The sequence below is a fragment of the Urocitellus parryii genome, chromosome 16 (genome assembly GCF_045843805.1).
Source record: "Urocitellus parryii isolate mUroPar1 chromosome 16, mUroPar1.hap1, whole genome shotgun sequence".
NCBI classification, from domain to species: Eukaryota; Metazoa; Chordata; class Mammalia; order Rodentia; family Sciuridae; genus Urocitellus; species Urocitellus parryii.
The window spans coordinates 26,847,500-26,872,795 of record NC_135546.1 but is presented as its reverse complement, the minus strand read 5'-3'; positions in this window follow the sequence as shown (position 1 = coordinate 26,872,795).

Below are 25,296 nucleotides of genomic sequence, written 5' to 3'. Positions count from 1 at the left end.
ATGCTAATTTTTACTTTTCTGAGATGCTTGGCATTCCCGTCAGCAATCCAGTCCATGGCCTTGTCACAGAGCTTGAAGGTGGTACCCATCTTGTTCACAAAAACACGAACCCCTTCAGAGAGTGGCCAAAATTCTGGAAGAATACAGGAACTTGGGATCTTGGTAGGTGTTTCCCATCTGCAAGACAAGCAGCAGTCCATTCATCAATTGGCCTTGAGGAGTCCTGCAAAGATTTCCACTAGACAGGACACATTCACGGCTGCATTCTTCTCTCTACTCTCTTTAACCACAAACCCAGTGGGATCCACTGACTCTATAGAAAGACTCACTAGTTAACAGTCCATTTCAAACCAACAAACAACAACAACAAACACGTTTTTCCTACATGATCTCAGAATATGAGACAAAATGCCAAATTGAAACACACACCCACTAAGACACACAAACCACCCCTGTATTTGGTCTGCATCTATCCACTCTGACCTCTGACTGGTGGGTGAAAATTTGTTCCCCAGCAGTGGCCGGTCCTGTCTCAGCTCTGGTCTCCTTGGCCATCTCTGTGTAGTTGTCAGGAGCCAGCAATGAGCCAACACTTCTTTCTCAGGAAAGGCCCCTGTTCAGACCATTCAAGGCATTTGGCTACCCACACATCACCAGGTGCCAAGAAAGAATGACTCTGGCCTTGGTACAGAAAACAACAACGGAGCCCACTGGGACTGGAATTGCCTCTCGGTGCCTCGCCTCCTGGATCCCACGTTCAGAGAGTTCCATCACCAAGGAAGTGAGGTGAGGTCACTTCCTTCAGGGAAGTGAATGAGGTCACTGCCTTGGCAACCCCTTTGTCCTAACAGTTGTTTCCAAGGGTCCCATGAGAGGGAGGCTGCCCCACCTTCCTGTGACATTTTCACAAGTCATAAAGGTCTATATACCCTAGGAGCCCGGGATCAGCAACCCACCCAGGCCTGATTGTGTCCATCTTCCCTGCATTGAGAAGAGAGAGGCTGATTCAGCCACATCCCTTCATCCTCACTGGGTTGTTGGCCATGGAAGATGACTTTAGACCTCACAGGTCCTACTTAGCTGCCTACATTGGCTCCAGGGATCAATTCTGCATCTACCTTTGAGCTTCTCAGCAGCTGGAGGATTCCCTACATAGCTGTATGGCAAGATCAACTCAGGACCTGCTGTTATGTGAAAATAGATTGAGGGAACAGAGTCTGCTTCAGGGTCATATCAGGTTCGATTTGGCTTAGGAGTCATTCTGCTGGATGAATACGGGGATTGGGCAACTGGGATATTTATAAGAATGGAAGGTGAAAACTCGGTAAGAGCTGAAGCACACAAGGGTGTTGGGCCCTTGATTTGGATACATAGTTTTGAATTATGTTCTGCAGAGGTGAATCCTCTAAATCCATATACAATGGCATAAGATCTTGTACCTGGGACCACTGAATGTGAGAGAGAACTTCCAGTGATATTGAGATAGTAGACAGGATTCCAGTGTAGGGTAAGGAAGAAGAGTGAGTTTAGGATTTGGGCAAAAGGCCCTTTTAGCAATTGAATGAATTTCTATTAGAGTGTAAATGGGAATGTCAGCACACATGAAGAGTCAGTCACAACAAGGCACTTGGGGAAATAGATATCAATTGGGATGTTAGGAGATCGGGCCAAGTACAAAATGAGTGATAAGATCAGGGATATTTTCAACAGGGGGGTGGTTGAATACACTATCCTAGGAAGAAACAAGTGTACGCTCACCATAGGATTGAATATTGAAAACAATAGGCAAAGCGGACTTAGATGATTTTAGTAATCCATGCTCTCATTAAAATCAGGCTTTGGAAGAATCATAAGGTGAGTGTGAGTTTTGATTTGGTGTCCAGAAGATGATGTGATGAAAGGAATTCAGGGAGGAGGTGACATGTGTATTTCTTCCACCATTTCTGGGAGCATGTTTTCAAACCCTGTCTAATTTAGAGTTTGGGGATAAAAATAGGTGCACCCTGGGTTTACGTATATAGAGATGATGCATGAATAGACCATAGGGTGAATAAAAAATATAACTGGTTACTATTTTAAATAATGGATTGAATTGATATTTTAAAAAATACATGAAATCTGGTATTCAGATAAACATTCAATCCAAGTAGGTGTACGTCTAGTGGTAATATTAGGGTTACTAATTACACCAAACTATGAGTTTTGCTTCGAAAATGATGATGGAATTCAAAAGTAATGTTTTATAAAAGAAATCTCATGAAAAAGCAAGTAAAGCAACATGGAGAAATACATGGGTTCTGATACAGGGAGTGAATGTAAGTGAATCATATGTATGTCAATTTGTGAATATTGGATGAAATGATACATCCTATGATACGAAGAAATAGGAATTTAACAATTTTGAATGAAAATTTACTTCAAAACACACATCACGTCCCGTATGAATAGACTTTCATTGATGTTAAACTGGGTCACTTACTGAAGAAATATTAGGGTTAGTACTCAATATTCACTGAAGTTCATTTTGAGAATTCAGAAATGAATATGTATGTCAAGAAAATGTATATTTCTGAGAAATATCTTGTGAAAAGTTGATTATAAATCCACCCAGATGGACATTAAAGAATCAAGGTAGTATAAGTATTGACACAGAGATTCAATATTTCAAAGGGCAAAATGAAAAACGAGTCTAAGATATATGTGAACACGTGCCACATAACAATCTTCCACTGTCATCCACCACAATGCCTTGACATTACTATCACCCCAAATAAGACACAATGAGAGGAGAAGAGGAACAAAATCTGTGAATACATATCTGGAATTGGAAATTCTGAGGAGCTCACAAACTTGGGTGTGGCACAAGAGATCCCAATGGTAGGGGACAGGGTAAACATTCCACAAACATGGAACTTTGCTGGCCTAATGACTTCTTGACTATCTGCCTCTGACATTTGTGCACTAGAAATATAGCTTTGTGCTTTAGCTTCCTTTGCAGTGAGACCAGGAAAGCTTGGTCTCAGTCTATGTGAACAGGAGGACATGGTTTCCTATTTCCCAATACGAACAGGAGGCAGCAGAGCTGAATCCTCTCTTTGTAGGTAACTGTGGCCATTGGGGTATGAGTGTCTCCCTGGGGGCATTGTGAAGCCTTTGGCTCACAGTCCAGTTTTAATGGCATTTCTTGCAGCTTCCCTGGAAATTTGGTGTTTGTTTTTGAAATACATAAAGGTCAACCGGGACACAGTGCTGGAGGGAGCTCTGTCACGTGGGGTGAGTCAGGGTGTGACGGAAAAAACACAAACTGGGCTGCTACCCCAGATATCTTTCCCACTTGAGCGTAGCAACTTGATTCTGAGCATCGCACCAGATCCTCTCCCCACAACAACATGCCTTTACATTTTAGGGTCTGCTGGCTGCACCTTGTCAGTCACATGTCATTTGGATACCAATGACAGAACCACAGGGGCTCACCACAGATGTTGGTCACACACCTGCACTCCATTGCGCCAGACCCAGTTCCCTGCTGGCTCCTACTCACTGACATCTCTGTTCTTCACCATGGTCATGAATTCCACTCAGTCAAAAACGGCAATGGCGGGTTCAGTCATGATGAGCAACAGGAGATCTAAAGGTTCTCCAGGGATTTCTGGTCATGGGATTCTCAAAACCTTCATGTTATTGGCCTAGCCATATCTCAAGAATGAAGAAGTTGGCACTGTGGGTTTTGATTCATTCACGAGCCATTAAGGGTTGAGGAATCTCCTTTCAGTAAAAGCTCTGGAGATCGCATGCAGGCAAGGCTTTTCATGGAGTGGTGAAAGGTCACAGGAATCCAGGCCCATTGGGGGTCTAAAATATGAGGTTCATGTGAGTCTTGGCTCTCAACTATAGCTGAAAAGGCTTTAACAGCAAAATCATGTGAAATCCTGGCTGAGATTCCCAGTGCTGTGGAGGAAGCCACCCTCGGCCTAGATCTCAGTTTCCAAGGGCTCCTCTAATGCCTGGCCTTGTAAAATCCCAACTCGATTCATGGCAAGAGTTCTCTGAGATCAGTTCCAGAACTGAGTCTCTAATGGCATCACACCAGAGTTCAAGCTGAGGTGGACCCACTCATCTTTTCCAACCACCACACAAAAGACCACTATTCTAAGAAAAACACTCCCACATGTCCCTCCTCTTCTTCCATACAGATACTCATCATAACATTCTGGCTGGGGGTTTCCATAGGGGGAGCAGTCTAAGATGGTGTGCAAAGTAAGGTCTCATGCCCATCATGTGCCAAATGTCATGGTGGCCTGGACACCCTTCCCGAGAAACAGGATAGATAAAATGGGCCTGTAGTTAATACTGCTCTGCTTCTCAAATTCGAGGCCTCCTGCCTGCCAGGGGTAGATTCTTTATGTGTACTGGACTCATGAAAACACCCAAACACCTGTGTGCTAGTTACTGGATGGCTTGCAACAACTCATTTGACCCAGAGGATCCCTGTTCTTACTTCATCGGTGTCAGGAGCCTGACCAGAGGAAGGCAAGAGACTTCATCCAATATTACACTTCTTTTTCATCCTTTTAGATGTGCATGGACACATGGGATTTTTCTTGAGTTTCCTGGGGTGCTGAGAATGTAATTCACAGCCACACACAGGGCCAAGAGTCTGATTCAGACACAGCCTTTACAAAGCACTTTACCTAAAAGGCACAGATTGGGCCTCTTCCTTTCCGTTTGAAACTGTTTTCTGGAGGATTCCCAAAGGAGTGCCCTAAGGCAAACACCTCCCTGACATTCAGGGGAACAGAACAATAGGGAGGAAAGAAGCCTGGAGAAAAACTTTTCTTTAATTGAACACTGTGGCACTGACAGCTCCTAATCATGCAACTTGGGTGGCTATCTATGCAAGCAGGGATTCTTTTGAGAGCCTTACCAGTCATGCTAATTTTTACTTTTCTGAGATGCTTGGCATTCCCGTCAGCAATCCAGTCCATGGCCTTGTCACAGAGCTTGAAGGTGGTACCCATCTTGTTCACAAAAACACGAACCCCTTCAGAGAGTGGCCAAAATTCTGGAAGAATACAGGTACTTGGGATCTTGGTAGGTGTTTCCCATCTGCAAGACAAGCAGCAGTCCATTCATCAATTGGCCTTGAGGAGTCCTGCAAAGATTTCCACTAGACAGGACACATTCACGGCTGCATTCTTCTCTCTACTCTCTTTAACCACAAACCCAGTGGGATCCACTGACTCTATAGAATAAAGACTCACTAGTTAACAGTCCATTTCAAACCAACAAACAACAACAACAACAAACACGTTTTTCCTACATGATCTCAGAACATGAGACAAAATGCCAAATTGAAACACACACCCACTAAGACACACAAACCACCCCTGTATTTGGTCTGCATCTATCCACTCTGACCTCTGACTGGTGGGTGAAAATTTGTTCCCCAGCAGTGGCCGGTCCTGTCTCAGCTCTGGTCTCCCTGGCCATCTCTGTGTAGTTGTCAGGAGCCAGCAATGAGCCAACACTTCTTTCTCAGGAAAGGCCCCTGTTCAGACCATTCAAGGCATTTGGCTACCCACACATCACCAGGTGCCAAGAAAGAATGACTCTGGCCTTGGTACAGAAAAAACAAGGGAGCCCACTGGGACTGGAATTGCCTCTGGGTGCCTCGCCTCCTGGATCCCACGTTCAGAGAGTTCCATCACCAAGGAAGTGAGGTGAGGTCACTTCCTTCAGGGAAGTGAATGAGGTCACTGCCTTGGCAACCACTTTGTCCTAACAGTTGTTTCCAAGGGTCCCATGAGAGGGAGGCTGCCCCACCTTCCTGTGACATTTTCACAAGTCATAAAGGTCTATATACCCTAGGAGCCCGGGATCAGCAACCCACCCAGGCCTGATTGTGTCCATCTTCCCTGCATTGAGAAGAGAGAGGCTGATTCAGCCACATCCCTTCATCCTCACTGGGTTGTTGGCCATGGAAGATGACTTTAGACCTCACAGGTCCTACCTAGCTGCCTACATTGGCTCCAGGGATCATTTCTGCATCTACCTTTGAGCTTCTCAGCAGCTGGAGGATTCCCTACATACCTGTATGGCAAGATCAACTCAGGACCTGCTGTTATGTGAAAATAGATTGAGGGAACAGGGTCTGCTTCAGGGTCATATCAGGTTCGATTTGGCTTAGGAGTCATTCTGCTGGATGAATACGGGGATTGGGCAACTGGGATATTTATAAGAATGGAAGGTGAAAACTAGGTAAGAGCTGAAGCACACAAGGGTGTTGGGCCCTTGATTTGGATACATAGTTTTGAATTATGTTCTGCAGAGGTGAATCCTCTAAATCCATATACAATGGCATAAGATCTTGTACCTGGGACCACTGAATGTGAAAGAGAACTTCCAGTGATATTGAGATAGTAGACAGGATTCCAGTGTAGGGTAAGGAAGAAGAGTGAGTTTAGGATTTGGGCAAAAGGCCCTTTTTGCAATCGAATGACTTTCTATTAGAGTGTAAATGGGAATGTCAGCACACATGAAGAGTCAGTCACAACAAGGCACTTGGGGAAATAGATATCAATTGGGATGTTAGGAGATCGGGCAAAGTACAAAATGAGTGATAAGATCAGGGATATTTTCAACAGGGGGGTGGTTGAATACACTATCCTAGGAAGAAACAAGTGTACGCTCACCATAGGATTGAATATTGAAAACAATAGGCAAAGCGGACTTAGATGATTTTAGTAATCCATGCTCTCATTAAAATCAGGCTTTGGAAGAATCATAAGGTGAGTGTGAGTTTTGCATTTGGTGTCCAGAAGATGATGTGATGAAAGGAATTCAGGGAGGAGGTGACATGTGTATTTCTTCCACCATTTCTGGGAGCATGTTTTCAAACCCTGTCTAATTTAGAGTTTGGGGATAAAAATAGGTGCACCCTGGGTTTACGTATATAGAGATGATGCATGAATAGACCATAGGGTGAATAAAAAATATAACTGGTTACTATTTGAAATAATGGATTGAATTGATATTTTAAAAAATACATGAAATCTGGTATTCAGATAAACATTCAATCCAAGTAGGTGTACGTCTAGTGGTAATATTAGGGTTACTAATTACACCAAACTATGAGTTTTGCTTCGAAAATGGTGATGGAATTCAAAAGTAATGTTTTATAAAAGAAATCTCATGAAAAAGCAAGTAAAGCAACATGGAGAAATACATGGGTTCTGATACAGGGAGTGAATGTAAGTGAATCATATGCATGTCAATTTGTGAATATTGGATGAAATGATACATCCTATGATACGAAGAAATAGGAATTTAACAATTTTGAATGAAAATTTACTTCAAAACACACATCACGTCCCGTATGAATAGACTTTCATTGATGTTAAACTGGGTCACTTACTGAAGAAATATTAGGGTTAGTACTCAATATTCACTGAAGTTCATTTTGAGAATTCAGAAATGAATATGTATGTCAAGAAAATGTATATTTCTGAGAAATATCTTGTGAAAAGTTGATTATAAATCCACCCAGATGGACATTAAAGAATCAAGGTAGTATAAGTATTGACACAGAGATTCAATATTTCAAAGGGCAAAATGAAAAACGAGTCTAAGATATATGTGAACACGTGCCACATAACAATCTTCCACTGTCATCCACCACAATGCCTTGACATTACTATCACCCCAAATAAGACACAATGAGAGGAGAAGAGGAACAAAATCTGTGAATACATATCTGGAATTGGAAATTCTGAGGAGCTCACAAACTTGGGTGTGGCACAAGAGATCCCAATGGTAGGGGACAGGGTAAACATTCCACAAACATGGAACTTTGCTGGCCTAATGACTTCTTGACTATCTGCCTCTGACATTTGTGCACTAGAAATATAGCTTTGTGCTTTAGCTTCCTTTGCAGTGAGACCAGGAAAGCTTGGTCTCAGTCTATGTGAACAGGAGGACATGGTTTCCTATTTCCCAATACGAACAGGAGGCAGCAGAGCTGAATCCTCTCTTTGTAGGTAACTGTGGCCATTGGGGTATGAGTGTCTCCCTGGGGGCATTGTGAAGCCTTTGGCTCACAGTCCAGTTTTAATGGCATTTCTTGCAGCTTCCCTGGAAATTTGGTGTTTGTTTTTGAAATACATAAAGGTCAACCGGGACACAGTGCTGGAGGGAGCTCTGTCACGTGGGGTGAGTCAGGGTGTGACGGAAAAAAACACAAACTGGGCTGCTACCCCAGATATCTTTCCCACTTGAGCGTAGCAACTTGATTCTGAGCATCGCACCAGATCCTCTCCCCACAACAACATGCCTTTACATTTTAGGGTCTGCTGGCTGCACCTTGTCAGTCACATGTCATTTGGATACCAATGACAGAACCACAGGGGCTCACCACAGATGTTGGTCACACACCTGCACTCCATTGCGCCAGACCCAGTTCCCTGCTGGCTCCTACTCACTGACATCTCTGTTCTTCACCATGGTCATGAATTCCACTCAGTCAAAAACGGCAATGGCGGGTTCAGTCATGATGAGCAACAGGAGATCTAAAGGTTCTCCAGGGATTTCTGGTCATGGGATTCTCAAAACCTTCATGTTATTGGCCTAGCCATATCTCAAGAATGAAGAAGTTGGCACTGTGGGTTTTGATTCATTCACGAGCCATTAAGGGTTGAGGAATCTCCTTTCAGTAAAAGCTCTGGAGATCGCATGCAGGCAAGGCTTTTCACGGAGTGGCGAAAGGTCACAGGAATCCAGGCCCATTGGGGGTCTAAAATATGAGGTTCATGTGAGTTTTGGCTCTCAACTATAGCTGAAAAGGCTTTAACAGCAAAATCATGTGAAATCCTGGCTGAGATTCCCAGTGCTGTGGAGGAAGCCACCCTCGGCCTAGATCTCAGTTTCCAAGGGCTCCTCTAATGCCTGGCCTTGTAAAATCCCAACTCGATTCATGGCAAGAGTTCTCTGAGATCAGTTCCAGAACTGAGTCTCTAATGGCATCACACCAGAGTTCAAGCTGAGGTGGACCCACTCATCTTTTCCAACCACCACACAAAAGACCACTATTCTAAGAAAAACACTCCCACATGTCCCTCCTCTTCTTCCATACAGATACTCATCATAACATTCTGGCTGGGGGTTTCCATAGGGGGAGCAGTCTAAGATGGTGTGCAAAGTAAGGTCTCATGCCCATCATGTGCCAAATGTCATGGTGGCCTGGACACCCTTCCCGAGAAACAGGATAGATAAAATGGGCCTGTAGTTAATACTGCTCTGCTTCTCAAATTCGAGGCCTCCTGCCTGCCAGGGGTAGATTCTTTATGTGTACTGGACTCATGAAAACACCCAAACACCTGTGTGCTAGTTACTGGATGGCTTGCAACAACTCATTTGACCCAGAGGATCCCTGTTCTTACTTCATCGGTGTCAGGAGCCTGACCAGAGGAAGGCAAGAGACTTCATCCAATATTACACTTCTTTTTCATCCTTTTAGATGTGCATGGACACATGGGATTTTTCTTGAGTTTCCTGGGGTGCTGAGAATGTAATTCACAGCCACACACAGGGCCAAGAGTCTGATTCAGACACAGCCTTTACAAAGCACTTTACCTAAAAGGCACAGATTGGGCCTCTTCCTTTCCGTTTGAAACTGTTTTCTGGAGGATTCCCAAAGGAGTGCCCTAAGGCAAACACCTCCCTGACATTCAGGGGAACAGAACAATAGGGAGGAAAGAAGCCTGGAGAAAAACTTTTCTTTAATTGAACACTGTGGCACTGACAGCTCCTAATCATGCAACTTGGGTGGCTATCTATGCAAGCAGGGATTCTCCAGAGAGATCCTTACCAGTCATGCTAATTTTTACTTTTCTGAGATGCTTGGCATTCCCGTCAGCAATCCAGTCCATGGCCTTGTCACAGAGCTTGAAGGTGGTACCCATCTTGTTCACAAAAACACGAACCCCTTCAGAGAGTGGCCAAAATTCTGGAAGAATACAGGTACTTGGGATCTTGGTAGGTGTTTCCCATCTGCAAGACAAGCAGCAGTCCATTCATCAATTGGCCTTGAGGAGTCCTGCAAAGATTTCCACTAGACAGGACACATTCACGGCTGCATTCTTCTCTCTACTCTCTTTAACCACAAACCCAGTGGGATCCACTGACTCTATAGAATAAAGACTCACTAGTTAACAGTCCATTTCAAACCAACAAACAACAACAACAACAAACACGTTTTTCCTACATGATCTCAGAACATGAGACAAAATGCCAAATTGAAACACACACCCACTAAGACACACAAACCACCCCTGTATTTGGTCTGCATCTATCCACTCTGACCTCTGACTGGTGGGTGAAAATTTGTTCCCCAGCAGTGGCCGGTCCTGTCTCAGCTCTGGTCTCCCTGGCCATCTCTGTGTAGTTGTCAGGAGCCAGCAATGAGCCAACACTTCTTTCTCAGGAAAGGCCCCTGTTCAGACCATTCAAGGCATTTGGCTACCCACACATCACCAGGTGCCAAGAAAGAATGACTCTGGCCTTGGTACAGAAAAAACAAGGGAGCCCACTGGGACTGGAATTGCCTCTGGGTGCCTCGCCTCCTGGATCCCACGTTCAGAGATTTCCATCACCAAGGAAGTGAGGTGAGGTCACTTCCTTCAGGGAAGTGAATGAGGTCACTGCCTTGGCAACCACTTTGTCCTAACAGTTGTTTCCAAGGGTCCCATGAGAGGGAGGCTGCCCCACCTTCCTGTGACATTTTCACAAGTCATAAAGGTCTATATACCCTAGGAGCCCGGGATCAGCAACCCACCCAGGCCTGATTGTGTCCATCTTCCCTGCATTGAGAAGAGAGAGGCTGATTCAGCCACATCCCTTCATCCTCACTGGGTTGTTGGCCATGGAAGATGACTTTAGACCTCACAGGTCCTACCTAGCTGCCTACATTGGCTCCAGGGATCATTTCTGCATCTACCTTTGAGCTTCTCAGCAGCTGGAGGATTCCCTACATACCTGTATGGCAAGATCAACTCAGGACCTGCTGTTATGTGAAAATAGATTGAGGGAACAGGGTCTGCTTCAGGGTCATATCAGGTTCGATTTGGCTTAGGAGTCATTCTGCTGGATGAATACGGGGATTGGGCAACTGGGATATTTATAAGAATGGAAGGTGAAAACTAGGTAAGAGCTGAAGCACACAAGGGTGTTGGGCCCTTGATTTGGATACATAGTTTTGAATTATGTTCTGCAGAGGTGAATCCTCTAAATCCATATACAATGGCATAAGATCTTGTACCTGGGACCACTGAATGTGAAAGAGAACTTCCAGTGATATTGAGATAGTAGACAGGATTCCAGTGTAGGGTAAGGAAGAAGAGTGAGTTTAGGATTTGGGCAAAAGGCCCTTTTTGCAATCGAATGACTTTCTATTAGAGTGTAAATGGGAATGTCAGCACACATGAAGAGTCAGTCACAACAAGGCACTTGGGGAAATAGATATCAATTGGGATGTTAGGAGATCGGGCAAAGTACAAAATGAGTGATAAGATCAGGGATATTTTCAACAGGGGGGTGGTTGAATACACTATCCTAGGAAGAAACAAGTGTACGCTCACCATAGGATTGAATATTGAAAACAATAGGCAAAGCGGACTTAGATGATTTTAGTAATCCATGCTCTCATTAAAATCAGGCTTTGGAAGAATCATAAGGTGAGTGTGAGTTTTGCATTTGGTGTCCAGAAGATGATGTGATGAAAGGAATTCAGGGAGGAGGTGACATGTGTATTTCTTCCACCATTTCTGGGAGCATGTTTTCAAACCCTGTCTAATTTAGAGTTTGGGGATAAAAATAGGTGCACCCTGGGTTTACGTATATAGAGATGATGCATGAATAGACCATAGGGTGAATAAAAAATATAACTGGTTACTATTTGAAATAATGGATTGAATTGATATTTTAAAAAATACATGAAATCTGGTATTCAGATAAACATTCAATCCAAGTAGGTGTACGTCTAGTGGTAATATTAGGGTTACTAATTACACCAAACTATGAGTTTTGCTTCGAAAATGGTGATGGAATTCAAAAGTAATGTTTTATAAAAGAAATCTCATGAAAAAGCAAGTAAAGCAACATGGAGAAATACATGGGTTCTGATACAGGGAGTGAATGTAAGTGAATCATATGCATGTCAATTTGTGAATATTGGATGAAATGATACATCCTATGATACGAAGAAATAGGAATTTAACAATTTTGAATGAAAATTTACTTCAAAACACACATCACGTCCCGTATGAATAGACTTTCATTGATGTTAAACTGGGTCACTTACTGAAGAAATATTAGGGTTAGTACTCAATATTCACTGAAGTTCATTTTGAGAATTCAGAAATGAATATGTATGTCAAGAAAATGTATATTTCTGAGAAATATCTTGTGAAAAGTTGATTATAAATCCACCCAGATGGACATTAAAGAATCAAGGTAGTATAAGTATTGACACAGAGATTCAATATTTCAAAGGGCAAAATGAAAAACGAGTCTAAGATATATGTGAACACGTGCCACATAACAATCTTCCACTGTCATCCACCACAATGCCTTGACATTACTATCACCCCAAATAAGACACAATGAGAGGAGAAGAGGAACAAAATCTGTGAATACATATCTGGAATTGGAAATTCTGAGGAGCTCACAAACTTGGGTGTGGCACAAGAGATCCCAATGGTAGGGGACAGGGTAAACATTCCACAAACATGGAACTTTGCTGGCCTAATGACTTCTTGACTATCTGCCTCTGACATTTGTGCACTAGAAATATAGCTTTGTGCTTTAGCTTCCTTTGCAGTGAGACCAGGAAAGCTTGGTCTCAGTCTATGTGAACAGGAGGACATGGTTTCCTATTTCCCAATACGAACAGGAGGCAGCAGAGCTGAATCCTCTCTTTGTAGGTAACTGTGGCCATTGGGGTATGAGTGTCTCCCTGGGGGCATTGTGAAGCCTTTGGCTCACAGTCCAGTTTTAATGGCATTTCTTGCAGCTTCCCTGGAAATTTGGTGTTTGTTTTTGAAATACATAAAGGTCAACCGGGACACAGTGCTGGAGGGAGCTCTGTCACGTGGGGTGAGTCAGGGTGTGACGGAAAAAACACAAACTGGGCTGCTACCCCAGATATCTTTCCCACTTGAGCGTAGCAACTTGATTCTGAGCATCGCACCAGATCCTCTCCCCACAACAACATGCCTTTACATTTTAGGGTCTGCTGGCTGCACCTTGTCAGTCACATGTCATTTGGATACCAATGACAGAACCACAGGGGCTCACCACAGATGTTGGTCACACACCTGCACTCCATTGCTCCAGACCCAGTTCCCTGCTGGCTCCTACTCACTGACATCTCTGTTCTTCACCATGGTCATGAATTCCACTCAGTCAAAAACGGCAATGGCGGGTTCAGTCATGATGAGCAACAGGAGATCTAAAGGTTCTCCAGGGATTTCTGGTCATGGGATTCTCAAAACCTTCATGTTATTGGCCTAGCCATATCTCAAGAATGAAGAAGTTGGCACTGTGGGTTTTGATTCATTCACGAGCCATTAAGGGTTGAGGAATCTCCTTTCAGTAAAAGCTCTGGAGATCGCATGCAGGCAAGGCTTTTCACGGAGTGGCGAAAGGTCACAGGAATCCAGGCCCATTGGGGGTCTAAAATATGAGGTTCATGTGAGTTTTGGCTCTCAACTATAGCTGAAAAGGCTTTAACAGCAAAATCATGTGAAATCCTGGCTGAGATTCCCAGTGCTGTGGAGGAAGCCACCCTCGGCCTAGATCTCAGTTTCCAAGGGCTCCTCTAATGCCTGGCCTTGTAAAATCCCAACTCGATTCATGGCAAGAGTTCTCTGAGATCAGTTCCAGAACTGAGTCTCTAATGGCATCACACCAGAGTTCAAGCTGAGGTGGACCCACTCATCTTTTCCAACCACCACACAAAAGACCACTATTCTAAGAAAAACACTCCCACATGTCCCTCCTCTTCTTCCATACAGATACTCATCATAACATTCTGGCTGGGGGTTTCCATAGGGGGAGCAGTCTAAGATGGTGTGCAAAGTAAGGTCTCATGCCCATCATGTGCCAAATGTCATGGTGGCCTGGACACACTTCCCGAGAAACAGGATAGATAAAATGGGCCTGTAGTTAATACTGCTCTGCTTCTCAAATTCGAGGCCTCCTGCCTGCCAGGGGTAGATTCTTTATGTGTACTGGACTCATGAAAACACCCAAACACCTGTGTGCTAGTTACTGGATGGCTTGCAACAACTCATTTGACCCAGAGGATCCCTGTTCTTACTTCATCGGTGTCAGGAGCCTGACCAGAGGAAGGCAAGAGACTTCATCCAATATTACACTTCTTTTTCATCCTTTTAGATGTGCATGGACACATGGGATTTTTCTTGAGTTTCCTGGGGTGCTGAGAATGTAATTCACAGCCACACACAGGGCCAAGAGTCTGATTCAGACACAGCCTTTACAAAGCACTTTACCTAAAAGGCACAGATTGGGCCTCTTCCTTTCCGTTTGAAACTGTTTTCTGGAGGATTCCCAAAGGAGTGCCCTAAGGCAAACACCTCCCTGACATTCAGGGGAACAGAACAATAGGGAGGAAAGAAGCCTGGAGAAAAACTTTTCTTTAATTGAACACTGTGGCACTGACAGCTCCTAATCATGCAACTTGGGTGGCTATCTATGCAAGCAGGGATTCTCCAGAGAGATCCTTACCAGTCATGCTAATTTTTACTTTTCTGAGATGCTTGGCATTCCCGTCAGCAATCCAGTCCATGGCCTTGTCACAGAGCTTGAAGGTGGTACCCATCTTGTTCACAAAAACACGAACCCCTTCAGAGAGTGGCCAAAATTCTGGAAGAATACAGGTACTTGGGATCTTGGTAGGTGTTTCCCATCTGCAAGACAAGCAGCAGTCCATTCATCAATTGGCCTTGAGGAGTCCTGCAAAGATTTCCACTAGACAGGACACATTCACGGCTGCATTCTTCTCTCTACTCTCTTTAACCACAAACCCAGTGGGATCCACTGACTCTATAGAATAAAGACTCACTAGTTAACAGTCCATTTCAAACCAACAAACAACAACAACAACAAACACGTTTTTCCTACATGATCTCAGAACATGAGACAAAATGCCAAATTGAAACACACACCCACTAAGACACACAAACCACCCCTATATTTGGTCTGCATCTATCCACTCTGACCTCTGACTGGTGGGTGAAAATTTGTTCCCCAGCAGTGGCCGGTCCTGTCTCAGCTCTGGTCTCCCTGGCCATCTCTGTGTAGTTGTCAGGAGCCAGCAATGAGCCAACACTTCTTTCTCAGGAAAGGCCCCTGTTCAGACCATTCAAGGCATTTGGCTACCCACACATCACCAGGTGCCAAGAAAGAATGACTCTGGCCTTGGTACAGAAAAAACAAGGGAGCCCACTGGGACTGGAATTGCCTCTGGGTGCCTCGCCTCCTGGATCCCACGTTCAGAGAGTTCCATCACCAAGGAAGTGAGGTGAGGTCACTTCCTTCAGGGAAGTGAATGAGGTCACTGCCTTGGCAACCACTTTGTCCTAACAGTTGTTTCCAAGGGTCCCATGAGAGGGAGGCTGCCCCACCTTCCTGTGACATTTTCACAAGTCATAAAGGTCTATATACCCTAGGAGCCCGGGATCAGCAACCCACCCAGGCCTGATTGTGTCCATCTTCCCTGCATTGAGAAGAGAGAGGCTGATTCAGCCACATCCCTTCTTCCTCACTGGGTTGTTGGCCATGGAAGGTGACTTTAGACCTCACAGGTCCTACCTAGCTGCCTACATTGGCTCCAGGGATCATTTCTGCATCTACCTTTGAGCTTCTCAGCAGCTGGAGGATTCCCTACATAGCTGTATGGCAAGATCAACTCAGGAACTGCTGTTATGTGAAAATAGATTGAGGGAACAGGGTCTGCTTCAGGGTCATATCAGGTTCGATTTGGCTTAGGAGTCATTCTGCTGGATGAATACGGGGATTGGGCAACTGGGATATTTATAAGAATGGAAGGTGAAAACTAGGTAAGAGCTGAAGCACACAAGGGTGTTGGGCCCTTGATTTGGATACATAGTTTTGAATTATGTTCTGCAGAGGTGAATCCTCTAAATCCATATACAATGGCATAAGATCTTGTACCTGGGACCACTGAATGTGAAAGAGAACTTCCAGTGATATTGAGATAGTAGACAGGATTCCAGTGTAGGGTAAGGAAGAAGAGTGAGTTTAGGATTTGGGCAAAAGGCCCTTTTTGCAATCGAATGAATTTCTATTAGAGTGTAAATGGGAATGTCAGCACACATGAAGAGTCAGTCACAACAAGGCACTTGGGGAAATAGATATCAATTGGGATGTTAGGAGATCGGGCAAAGTACAAAATGAGTGATAAGATCAGGGATATTTTCAACAGGGGGGTGGTTGAATACACTATCCTAGGAAGAAACAAGTGTACGCTCACCATAGGATTGAATATTGAAAACAATAGGCAAAGCGGACTTAGATGATTTTAGTAATCCATGCTCTCATTAAAATCAGGCTTTGGAAGAATCATAAGGTGAGTGTGAGTTTTGCATTTGGTGTCCAGAAGATGATGTGATGAAAGGAATTCAGGGAGGAGGTGACATGTGTATTTCTTCCACCATTTCTGGGAGCATGTTTTCAAACCCTGTCTAATTTAGAGTTTGGGGATAAAAATAGGTGCACCCTGGGTTTACGTATATAGAGATGATGCATGAATAGACCATAGGGTGAATAAAAAATATAACTGGTTACTATTTGAAATAATGGATTGAATTGATATTTTAAAAAATACATGAAATCTGGTATTCAGATAAACATTCAATCCAAGTAGGTGTACGTCTAGTGGTAATATTAGGGTTACTAATTACACCAAACTATGAGTTTTGCTTCGAAAATGATGATGGAATTCAAAAGTAATGTTTTATAAAAGAAATCTCATGAAAAAGCAAGTAAAGCAACATGGAGAAATACATGGGTTCTGATACAGGGAGTGAATGTAAGTGAATCATATGCATGTCAATTTGTGAATATTGGATGAAATGATACATCCTATGATACGAAGAAATAGGAATTTAACAATTTTGAATGAAAATTTACTTCAAAACACACATCACGTCCCGTGTGAATAGACTTTCATTGATGTTAAACTGGGTCACTTACTGAAGAAATATTAGGGTTAGTACTCAATATTCACTGAAGTTCATTTTGAGAATTCAGAAATGAATATGTATGTCAAGAAAATGTATATTTCTGAGAAATATCTTGTGAAAAGTTGATTATAAATCCACCCAGATGGACATTAAAGAATCAAGGTAGTATAAGTATTGACACAGAGATTCAATATTTCAAAGGGCAAAATGAAAAACGAGTCTAAGATATATGTGAACACGTGCCACATAACAATCTTCCACTGTCATCCACCACAATGCCTTGACATTACTATCACCCCAAATAAGACACAATGAGAGGAGAAGAGGAACAAAATCTGTGAATACATATCTGGAATTGGAAATTCTGAGGAGCTCACAAACTTGGGTGTGGCACAAGAGATCCCAATGGTAGGGGACAGGGTAAACATTCCACAAACATGGAACTTTGCTGGCCTAATGACTTCTTGACTATCTGCCTCTGACATTTGTGCACTAGAAATATAGCTTTGTGCTTTAGCTTCCTTTGCAGTGAGACCAGGAAAGCTTGGTCTCAGTCTATGTGAACAGGAGGACATGGTTTCCTATTTCCCAATACGAACAGGAGGCAGCAGAGCTGAATCCTCTCTTTGTAGGTAACTGTGGCCATTGGGGTATGAGTGTCTCCCTGGGGGCATTGTGAAGCCTTTGGCTCACAGTCCAGTTTTAATGGCATTTCTTGCAGCTTCCCTGGAAATTTGGTGTTTGTTTTTGAAATACATAAAGGTCAACCGGGACACAGTGCTGGAGGGAGCTCTGTCACGTGGGGTGAGTCAGGGTGTGACGGAAAAAACACAAACTGGGCTGCTACCCCAGATATCTTTCCCACTTGAGCGTAGCAACTTGATTCTGAGCATCGCACCAGATCCTCTCCCCACAACAACATGCCTTTACATTTTAGGGTCTGCTGGCTGCACCTTGTCAGTCACATGTCATTTGGATACCAATGACAGAACCACAGGGGCTCACCACAGATGTTGGTCACACACCTGCACTCCATTGCTCCAGACCCAGTTCCCTGCTGGCTCCTACTCACTGACATCTCTGTTCTTCACCATGGTCATGAATTCCACTCAGTCAAAAACGGCAATGGCGGGTTCAGTCATGATGAGCAACAGGAGATCTAAAGGTTCTCCAGGGATTTCTGGTCATGGGATTCTCAAAACCTTCATGTTATTGGCCTAGCCATATCTCAAGAATGAAGAAGTTGGCACTGTGGGTTTTGATTCATTCACGAGCCATTAAGGGTTGAGGAATCTCCTTTCAGTAAAAGCTCTGGAGATCGCATGCAGGCAAGGCTTTTCACGGAGTGGCGAAAGGTCACAGGAATCCAGGCCCATTGGGGGTCTAAAATATGAGGTTCATGTGAGTTTTGGCTCTCAACTATAGCTGAAAAGGCTTTAACAGCAAAATCATGTGAAATCCTGGCTGAGATTCCCAGTGCTGTGGAGGAAGCCACCCTCGGCCTAGATCTCAGTTTCCAAGGGCTCCTCTAATGCCTGGCCTTGTAAAATCCCAACTCGATTCATGGCAAGAGTTCTCTGAGATCAGTTCCAGAACTGAGTCTCTAATGGCATCACACCAGAGTTCAAGCTGAGGTGGACCCACTCATCTTTTCCAACCACCACACAAAAGACCACTATTCTAAGAAAAACACTCCCACATGTCCCTCCTCTTCTTCCATACAGATACTCATCATAACATTCTGGCTGGGGGTTTCCATAGGGGGAGCAGTCTAAGATGGTGTGCAAAGTAAGGTCTCATGCCCATCATGTGCCAAATGTCATGGTGGCCTGGACACCCTTCCCGAGAAACAGGATAGATAAAATGGGCCTGTAGTTAATACTGCTCTGCTTCTCAAATTTGAGGCCTCCTGCCTGCCAGGGGTAGATTCTTTATGTGTACTGGACTCATGAAAACACCCAAACACCTGTGTGCTAGTTACTGGATGGCTTGCAACAACTCATTTGACCCAGAGGATCCCTGTTCTTACTTCATCGGTGTCAGGAGCCTGACCAGAGGAAGGCAAGAGACTTCATCCAATATTACACTTCTTTTTCATCCTTTTAGATGTGCATGGACACATGGGATTTTTCTTGAGTTTCCTGGGGTGCTGAGAATGTAATTCACAGCCACACACAGGGCCAAGAGTCTGATTCAGACACAGCCTTTACAAAGCACTTTACCTAAAAGGCACAGATTGGGCCTCTTCCTTTCCGTTTGAAACTGTTTTCTGGAGGATTCCCAAAGGAGTGCCCTAAGGCAAACACCTCCCTGACATTCAGGGGAACAGAACAATAGGGAGGAAAGAAGCCTGGAGAAAAACTTTTCTTTAATTGAACACTGTGGCACTGACAGCTCCTAATCATGCAACTTGGGTGGCTATCTATGCAAGCAGGGATTCTCCAGAGAGATCCTTACCAGTCATGCTAATTTTTACTTTTCTGAGATGCTTGGCATTCCCGTCAGCAATCCAGTCCATGGCCTTGTCACAGAGCTTGAAGGTGGTACCCATCTTGTTCACAAAAACACGAACCCCTTCAGAGAGTGGCCAAAATTCTGGAAGAATACAGGTACTTGGGATCTTGGTAGGTGTTTCCCATCTGCAAGACAAGCAGCAGTCCATTCATCAATTGGCCTTGAGGAGTCCTGCAAAGATTTCCACTAGACAGGACACATTCACGGCTGCATTCTTCTCTCTACTCTCTTTAACCACAAACCCAGTGGGATCCACTGACTCTATAGAATAAAGACTCACTAGTTAACAGTCCATTTCAAACCAACAAACAACAACAACAACAAACACGTTTTTCCTACATGATCTCAGAACATGAGACAAAATGCCAAATTGAAACACACACCCACTAAGACACACAAACCACCCCTATATTTGGTCTGCATCTATCCACTCTGACCTCTGACTGGTGGGTGAAAATTTGTTCCCCAGCAGTGGCCGGTCCTGTCTCAGCTCTGGTCTCCCTGGCCATCTCTGTGTAGTTGTCAGGAGCCAGCAATGAGCCAACACTTCTTTCTCAGGAAAGGCCCCTGTTCAGACCATTCAAGGCATTTGGCTACCCACACATCACCAGGTGCCAAGAAAGAATGACTCTGGCCTTGGTACAGAAAAAACAAGGGAGCCCACTGGGACTGGAATTGCCTCTGGGTGCCTCGCCTCCTGGATCCCACGTTCAGAGAGTTCCATCACCAAGGAAGTGAGGTGAGGTCACTTCCTTCAGGGAAGTGAATGAGGTCACTGCCTTGGCAACCACTTTGTCCTAACAGTTGTTTCCAAGGGTCCCATGAGAGGGAGGCTGCCCCACCTTCCTGTGACATTTTCACAAGTCATAAAGGTCTATATACCCTAGGAGCCCGGGATCAGCAACCCACCCAGGCCTGATTGTGTCCATCTTCCCTGCATTGAGAAGAGAGAGGCTGATTCAGCCACATCCCTTCTTCCTCACTGGGTTGTTGGCCATGGAAGGTGACTTTAGACCTCACAGGTCCTACCTAGCTGCCTACATTGGCTCCAGGGATCATTTCTGCATCTACCTTTGAGCTTCTCAGCAGCTGGAGGATTCCCTACATACCTGTATGGCAAGATCAACTCAGGACCTGCTGTTATATGAAAATAGATTGAGGGAACAGGGTCTGCTTCAGGGTCATATCAGGTTCGATTTGGCTTAGGAGTCATTCTGCTGGATGAATACGGGGATTGGGCAACTGGGATATTTATAAGAATGGAAGGTGAAAACTAGGTAAGAGCTGAAGCACACAAGGGTGTTGGGCCCTTGATTTGGATACATAGTTTTGAATTATGTTCTGCAGAGGTGAATCCTCTAAATCCATATACAATGGCATAAGATCTTGTACCTGGGACCACTGAATGTGAAAGAGAACTTCCAGTGATATTGAGATAGTAGACAGGATTCCAGTGTAGGGTAAGGAAGAAGAGTGAGTTTAGGATTTGGGCAAAAGGCCCTTTTTGCAATCGAATGAATTTCTATTAGAGTGTAAATGGGAATGTCAGCACACATGAAGAGTCAGTCACAACAAGGCACTTGGGGAAATAGATATCAATTGGGATGTTAGGAGATCGGGCAAAGTACAAAATGAGTGATAAGATCAGGGATATTTTCAACAGGGGGGTGGTTGAATACACTACCCTAGGAAGAAACAAGTGTACGCTCACCATAGGATTGAATATTGAAAACAATAGGCAAAGCGGACTTAGATGATTTTAGTAATCCATGCTCTCATTAAAATCAGGCTTTGGAAGAATCATAAGGTGAGTGTGAGTTTTGCATTTGGTGTCCAGAAGATGATGTGATGAAAGGAATTCAGGGAGGAGGTGACATGTGTATTTCTTCCACCATTTCTGGGAGCATGTTTTCAAACCCTGTCTAATTTAGAGTTTGGGGATAAAAATAGGTGCACCCTGGGTTTACGTATATAGAGATGATGCATGAATAGACCATAGGGTGAATAAAAAATATAACTGGTTACTATTTGAAATAATGGATTGAATTGATATTTTAAAAAATACATGAAATCTGGTATTCAGATAAACATTCAATCCAAGTAGGTGTACGTCTAGTGGTAATATTAGGGTTACTAATTACACCAAACTATGAGTTTTGCTTCGAAAATGGTGATGGAATTCAAAAGTAATGTTTTATAAAAGAAATCTCATGAAAAAGCAAGTAAAGCAACATGGAGAAATACATGGGTTCTGATACAGGGAGTGAATGTAAGTGAATCATATGCATGTCAATTTGTGAATATTGGATGAAATGATACATCCTATGATACGAAGAAATAGGAATTTAACAATTTTGAATGAAAATTTACTTCAAAACACACATCACGTCCCGTGTGAATAGACTTTCATTGATGTTAAACTGGGTCACTTACTGAAGAAATATTAGGGTTAGTACTCAATATTCACTGAAGTTCATTTTGAGAATTCAGAAATGAATATGTATGTCAAGAAAATGTATATTTCTGAGAAATATCTTGTGAAAAGTTGATTATAAATCCACCCAGATGGACATTAAAGAATCAAGGTAGTATAAGTATTGACACAGAGATTCAATATTTCAAAGGGCAAAATGAAAAACGAGTCTAAGATATATGTGAACACGTGCCACATAACAATCTTCCACTGTCATCCACCACAATGCCTTGACATTACTATCACCCCAAATAAGACACAATGAGAGGAGAAGAGGAACAAAATCTGTGAATACATATCTGGAATTGGAAATTCTGAGGAGCTCACAAACTTGGGTGTGGCACAAGAGATCCCAATGGTAGGGGACAGGGTAAACATTCCACAAACATGGAACTTTGCTGGCCTAATGACTTCTTGACTATCTGCCTCTGACATTTGTGCACTAGAAATATAGCTTTGTGCTTTAGCTTCCTTTGCAGTGAGACCAGGAAAGCTTGGTCTCAGTCTATGTGAACAGGAGGACATGGTTTCCTATTTCCCAATACGAACAGGAGGCAGCAGAGCTGAATCCTCTCTTTGTAGGTAACTGTGGCCATTGGGGTATGAGTGTCTCCCTGGGGGCATTGTGAAGCCTTTGGCTCACAGTCCAGTTTTAATGGCATTTCTTGCAGCTTCCCTGGAAATTTGGTGTTTGTTTTTGAAATACATAAAGGTCAACCGGGACACAGTGCTGGAGGGAGCTCTGTCACGTGGGGTGAGTCAGGGTGTGACGGAAAAAACACAAACTGGGCTGCTACCCCAGATATCTTTCCCACTTGAGCGTAGCAACTTGATTCTGAGCATCGCACCAGATCCTCTCCCCACAACAACATGCCTTTACATTTTAGGGTCTGCTGGCTGCACCTTGTCAGTCACATGTCATTTGGATACCAATGACAGAACCACAGGGGCTCACCACAGATGTTGGTCACACACCTGCACTCCATTGCTCCAGACCCAGTTCCCTGCTGGCTCCTACTCACTGACATCTCTGTTCTTCACCATGGTCATGAATTCCACTCAGTCAAAAACGGCAATGGCGGGTTCAGTCATGATGAGCAACAGGAGATCTAAAGGTTCTCCAGGGATTTCTGGTCATGGGATTCTCAAAACCTTCATGTTATTGGCCTAGCCATATCTCAAGAATGAAGAAGTTGGCACTGTGGGTTTTGATTCATTCACGAGCCATTAAGGGTTGAGGAATCTCCTTTCAGTAAAAGCTCTGGAGATCGCATGCAGGCAAGGCTTTTCACGGAGTGGCGAAAGGTCACAGGAATCCAGGCCCATTGGGGGTCTAAAATATGAGGTTCATGTGAGTTTTGGCTCTCAACTATAGCTGAAAAGGCTTTAACAGCAAAATCATGTGAAATCCTGGCTGAGATTCCCAGTGCTGTGGAGGAAGCCACCCTCGGCCTAGATCTCAGTTTCCAAGGGCTCCTCTAATGCCTGGCCTTGTAAAATCCCAACTCGATTCATGGCAAGAGTTCTCTGAGATCAGTTCCAGAACTGAGTCTCTAATGGCATCACACCAGAGTTCAAGCTGAGGTGGACCCACTCATCTTTTCCAACCACCACACAAAAGACCACTATTCTAAGAAAAACACTCCCACATGTCCCTCCTCTTCTTCCATACAGATACTCATCATAACATTCTGGCTGGGGGTTTCCATAGGGGGAGCAGTCTAAGATGGTGTGCAAAGTAAGGTCTCATGCCCATCATGTGCCAAATGTCATGGTGGCCTGGACACCCTTCCCGAGAAACAGGATAGATAAAATGGGCCTGTAGTTAATACTGCTCTGCTTCTCAAATTCGAGGCCTCCTGCCTGCCAGGGGTAGATTCTTTATGTGTACTGGACTCATGAAAACACCCAAACACCTGTGTGCTAGTTACTGGATGGCTTGCAACAACTCATTTGACCCAGAGGATCCCTGTTCTTACTTCATCGGTGTCAGGAGCCTGACCAGAGGAAGGCAAGAGACTTCATCCAATATTACACTTCTTTTTCATCCTTTTAGATGTGCATGGACACATGGGATTTTTCTTGAGTTTCCTGGGGTGCTGAGAATGTAATTCACAGCCACACACAGGGCCAAGAGTCTGATTCAGACACAGCCTTTACAAAGCACTTTACCTAAAAGGCACAGATTGGGCCTCTTCCTTTCCGTTTGAAACTGTTTTCTGGAGGATTCCCAAAGGAGTGCCCTAAGGCAAACACCTCCCTGACATTCAGGGGAACAGAACAATAGGGAGGAAAGAAGCCTGGAGAAAAACTTTTCTTTAATTGAACACTGTGGCACTGACAGCTCCTAATCATGCAACTTGGGTGGCTATCTATGCAAGCAGGGATTCTCCAGAGAGATCCTTACCAGTCATGCTAATTTTTACTTTTCTGAGATGCTTGGCATTCCCGTCAGCAATCCAGTCCATGGCCTTGTCACAGAGCTTGAAGGTGGTACCCATCTTGTTCACAAAAACACGAACCCCTTCAGAGAGTGGCCAAAATTCTGGAAGAATACAGGTACTTGGGATCTTGGTAGGTGTTTCCCATCTGCAAGACAAGCAGCAGTCCATTCATCAATTGGCCTTGAGGAGTCCTGCAAAGATTTCCACTAGACAGGACACATTCACGGCTGCATTCTTCTCTCTACTCTCTTTAACCACAAACCCAGTGGGATCCACTGACTCTATAGAATAAAGACTCACTAGTTAACAGTCCATTTCAAACCAACAAACAACAACAACAACAAACACGTTTTTCCTACATGATCTCAGAACATGAGACAAAATGCCAAATTGAAACACACACCCACTAAGACACACAAACCACCCCTATATTTGGTCTGCATCTATCCACTCTGACCTCTGACTGGTGGGTGAAAATTTGTTCCCCAGCAGTGGCCGGTCCTGTCTCAGCTCTGGTCTCCCTGGCCATCTCTGTGTAGTTGTCAGGAGCCAGCAATGAGCCAACACTTCTTTCTCAGGAAAGGCC